This window comes from Nicotiana tomentosiformis, chromosome 4 (assembly GCF_000390325.3).
Source record: "Nicotiana tomentosiformis chromosome 4, ASM39032v3, whole genome shotgun sequence".
In the NCBI taxonomy this organism is placed as follows: domain Eukaryota; kingdom Viridiplantae; phylum Streptophyta; class Magnoliopsida; order Solanales; family Solanaceae; genus Nicotiana; species Nicotiana tomentosiformis.
The window spans coordinates 82673205-82678328 of NC_090815.1; the positions used below are offsets into that span (position 1 = coordinate 82673205).

Here is a 5124-nt window from a genome sequence, read left to right on the forward strand (position 1 = left end):
AATATTCTAAATATGCTCCCTATGATAACTTAATTCATAAATTATGGTCAACAAATAATACGAGCCGCCAGATACATCGGCCAAGGTTTCATGATTACCCTGTCCCACACAAATCGTTGACCTGTAACTATTCAATACCCCTACGAAAAATTGATCACATCGGAACATTTCCGAGGCCGAATCCACTTTGAATTTGATAAATGCATTGCTTGTGAAGTATGTGTGCATGTATATCCTATTGATTTACCCGTTGTTGATTGGAAGTTGGAAACTGATATTCGAAAGAAACGATTGCTTAATTACAATATTGATTTTGGAATCTGTATATTTTGTGTTAATTGCATTGAGTATTTCCAACAAAGGTGGATATATAAAAGGTCTAATATTAAATACTATGTGTGTAGATAAGTGAGACTCTATAACAATTGGCTTGTGATTGGTATGCACTCTTTATAAATAGAGCCTAATCCCCTTTCCCTATAGTGTATTCCGCCTCTTGCATACGTGGTAAAGGTAGAAATTCCATCGGTCAAGTCCTCCGGGCTATGAGAGCGCGTAGCTAGTGGATCGTGGAAGTTGGTCTCAGGCTTAAACATCGTTTGTTGTCGCTGCTGAATCCATGGAGTTAAACGGTACGCTTCCTTAGACTCTAACTCAAGATTATGATTTTATATCCGTATAATTGTGTCTTAATTTCTGCTATAGTTGAGAGTTAATTATCTTACAGTTGGTATCAGAGCCACCGTAGCCAGAGATTAAGACCGTTATTAATCTTGAGTAAATCAACAAAAGAATTGCGATATGAAACTGCTGCTTAATATTCGATACGGCGGTGAGAATCTTGATTTAGGGCTCGGCATCTACCATATATGACAGTGTTGGCAATGGAACTAGGCGGTTATTGTATTGCCTTTAATAATTAATGGAGGTGGCAGTATAGTGGTTTCCAACACTACTGATTTTACGAAAAAGTTAAGGAAGGAAGAATTTAGTCGTCAATTAATTTACCACATAATAGCGGCGCATGGTGATGGGTTTCATCATTTTAATAAAAGCATTATTTTGACCTGCGTTTTGAGATGGACTTGAATCTGTCTTTTAGTATATGTAGTTGATATTTCTTTTTAATTCTGTAAGTTACTTGGGCCACAACTCCATATAGAATATCCTTTTGCCAACATACTAAATTATATTTATTTTGTGGAGTGAAAGAATCTTGAATACTTGGTTGAAACAGACCTTTTGAACTCACCGTGATATTATGACTTTTGTCTTTTATCATATTCCTTATTTCAGTTATACTTGATTGTGATAATGATTCTCGTATGTCTATAACTTGTTTGTTGGCATATTGTATATGAATTAATACAATAAATTGTTACTGGGACCTTTTTAATATTAGTTAGAGAATGGAATAAATAAATAAATAAATAAAAGATTCAAATATATGGGCTTAATTTAGCTCAAATGTATATAATATTATTTAAATAAGAATTTATGATTAATAAATAGTTTCCACCAAAGTGGTCTATTTATTTGGAGTCATTGAAAATTCTTAAAACCTTATACATGTGAAAGATATTATATATAGATTGAGATTTATGATTGATAAATAGTTTCTACCAAAGTGGTCTATTTGTTTGAGTCATTGAAATATTCTCAGTGTACCATCTCCAAATTATCCTTGAAAAGTGTACATTAGTGTTCGAGGTTATTTACCTTTTGATACTAGTGGCGCTAGATTAATTAATGAGAAGAGATATTGTGTTTTCCACCTAAAGGAAAAAACTTAATGTCTTGCATTCTCATGGACATTAAAATAAAGATAATTTGTTATACGAGGAGGTTTTGTGTCTCTTACCTAAAAGAATGATACAATGTATGTCTTGTACTCTTAGATGATATGGGGAGGAGGTGTTGTATCTCTTGCCTAAAGGTGAGGATGCAATGAATGTTTTGGACTCCTTGGTCCTTAAATGGGAGACAATTGCATCGTCCACCTAAAGGAGAGGTGCAATAGATGCCTTTGACTCTTTTGATTTATATATTCATGCCCATAATTTTCTCTAACTTTTATGTTGTTTGCATATACAGCTGTTAACAACATGAGTACTCAGTTGAATTCCATTGAAACTCTGACTAGTAGCAACTACGAGAAGTGAAAACATGATGTTGAAATAGTGTTAGGTCTGATGGACTTGGACTTTACAATGGCTGAACAGAAACTTGTTGAACCTACGACTACCAGCACTACTGATGAAAATGCTAAGTATGAGAAATGGATGAAGGCTAATAAATTGAGCCTTATGATCATGAAGAGATTCATTTCTGATCAAATAAAAGGTGCAATCAAGGATAATGGAAATGCAAAGGATTTCTTGAGTGCCATTGGACAGAAATTTCTAGAATCTGATAAAGCTGAGATAGGTAACCTGATTGATTCTATGTCTACCATAAAGTATGACCTTGTAGGTAGTGTCCGTGATCATATTATGAAATTGGTTAATATTGCTACCAAACTGAATAATTTAGGTGTAACCATTACCGATGATTTTCTTGTTCATCAATCCCTAAGGTCTCTTCCTGAGCAGTTTAACCAGCTTAAGACAGCCTATAATGCACAAAAAGATAAGTGCAATGTTGATGAGCTTATTACTGTTTGTATGGTAGAGGAAGGGAGGATCCAAAAGGAGAAAGTTGAGGGTGTAGCGAACCTTGTTAGTTCTTCTAGATCATTTGACTATCCCTCTTATAAAAGAAAAGGTGGACCCAAATTTCATAAAAAGAAACATAGTCAGTCTCATCGTCCAGGTGGTAATAGTGGTCATATAATAAGCCTGGTGTTAACCAAGGTCAGTCTCATAATCCTCTAGGTCCTCAAACTGTAATTAAGAAATAAATCAAGTGCTGGGATTGCAAACAAGTAGGTCATAAGAAAGTTGGTTGTCCTCTTAAAAAGAAACCAGGTAATCTTTTGGCTTTTGTCTGCTTTGAAATCAGTCTTGTTCATGTTCCTTTAAATTTTTGGTGGTTAGATAGTGGTGCAACTGTTTATGTAACTAATGACTTGCAGGATCTAGTAAGCAGACGGAAGCCAAAAGAGGATGAAGCCAGTGTTGTTGTGGACAATGGACTCAAAGCAAAAGTAGAGTTTATAGGGACATCTATTTTACCTTCTAAAAATAATTCTAGTATTTGTTTAGAAAATACTATTTTTGCACCGTCTATGAGACGAAAATTAGTTTCAGTTTCACTTTTGGACAAAGCTGGTTATTCATTTCAACAAAATAATGGTATTATTAAAATTTTTAATGATTCACATGTTGTTGTTGATGCCTTTTAAGTGATGGTCTATATCGCTTGAATATGTTGAATGAATTTGTTTCTGCAATGCATGTTAAAAATATTGCCCACAAAAGGTCTGCTATGAGTAAAACGTCTTACCTGTTATGGCATAGGCGTCTTGGTCATATTTATAAAGAAAGAATTGAACGATTGGTAAAAGAAAATACTTTACCTGTTCTTAATCCAAAAGATTTTGAAACTTGTGTGGATTGTGTTAAGGGTAAAATGACCAAAGTTAAGAGAAAGAGTTCCACTAGGAGCTCTGAACTCTTAGAAATTATTCATATTGATATTAGTGGACCTTATGTACCTACTTTGACCAATCATAAGTATTTTATTACTTTTATTGATGACTTTTTAAGATATTGTTATATATATCTTTTAAAAGAAAAATCTGAAGCACTTGATATGTATATATATATATTTTATAAAATTCGAAGCACTTGATAAGTTTAAAATTTACAAGACTGAAGGAAATTGACCATCATGCTCAAGATAAGTTTAACACTAGAATTTCTTGAGCATGATGTTTATAATTGTGATTGTTTATGTGGTAAGGAAGTTATATTAAAAAGGAAGGAAGTCATTGTCCATGTACCTGTTATACATGAAAAGGTGGTAAACCAACCTATTCATGAGGGGGAGAATCAAGGGATCAATGACGTAGATCCCATAGTTCTTGAGCAAAATGTACACAATGAACCACTCTGCAGGTCACAAAGAGAAAGAAGGTATGCCATCTCTGATGATTTTATCGTGTATGTGACTGAAAATCTTAGTGATACTAGAGAGCTGACTGATCCTTTATCATATGCTCAAGCTATTTTCTCTCCATTTGTTGATAAATGGTGTGAGGCAATGAAAGGTGAAATGCGCTCCATGGAACACAATAGAGTGTAGGAGTTAGTTGAATTGCCTATATGTTTTAGGCCTATTGATTGCAAACGGGTGTTTAAAACTAAAAGAGACTCCAAGGAAAATATAGACCATTATAAAGCAAGGTTAGTTGCTAAGGATTACACTCAGAAAGAAGGTATTGATTACAAAGAAATATTTTTTCCTGTTTTATCTAAGGATGCATTTAGAGTTGTGATGGCTCTTGTGGCTCATTTTGATTTAGAGTTGCACCAGATGGATGTTAAAACTGCTTTCTTGAATGTGAGTCTGCTTGAAAAAGTTTACATGGTTCAACATAAAGGGTTTAAAGAAGTTGGTAAAGAACATCTAGTGTGCAAGCTTAACAAGTCCATATATGGGCTTAAACAAGCCTCCAGGCAGTGGTACTTGAAATTAGATAAAATTATTACATAATTTGGATTTGTGGCAAATAAGCTTGATGAATGTGTTTATCATAAAATAGCTAATGGAAATTTTATTATTATGGTTCTCTATGTTGATGACATTCTTATTGCCACAAATGATTTGGACTTGATGAATAAGACCAAAAATATTTTGTCTAGGTCTTTTGATATGAAAGATCTTGGTGAAGCCTCTTTTGTTCTTGGGATAGAAACTAAAAGGGATAGGTCTCGTGGTTTGCTGGGTTTATCACAACGTACCTATATTGAGAGCGTTCTTAAATCTTTTAATATGCAAGATTGCAAATCTGGTATTACACCTGTTGTAAAAGAAGACAAACTTAGCAAAGATCAATGTCCGAAAAATGATGTTGAAAAGAGAACTATGAGAGATGAGCCATATGCAAGTGTTGTTGGCTGTTTGATGCACATACAAGTTTGTACAAGGCCTGATATATCATTTGTTGTTAATATATTGGGA

The 5124-nt window shown here is 33.9% G+C and overlaps 1 long non-coding RNA gene across 1 annotated transcript; it reads left to right on the forward strand.

Annotated features, from left to right (window-relative positions):
• Positions 1 to 3319, forward strand: LOC104103254 (uncharacterized). The gene is made up of 4 exons (XR_011415790.1): positions 1 to 632; positions 1899 to 2011; positions 2095 to 2966; positions 3074 to 3319. It is a non-coding gene; the product is annotated as an uncharacterized lncRNA (long non-coding RNA).
• Positions 3320 to 5124: the final 1805 nt, after the last annotated feature.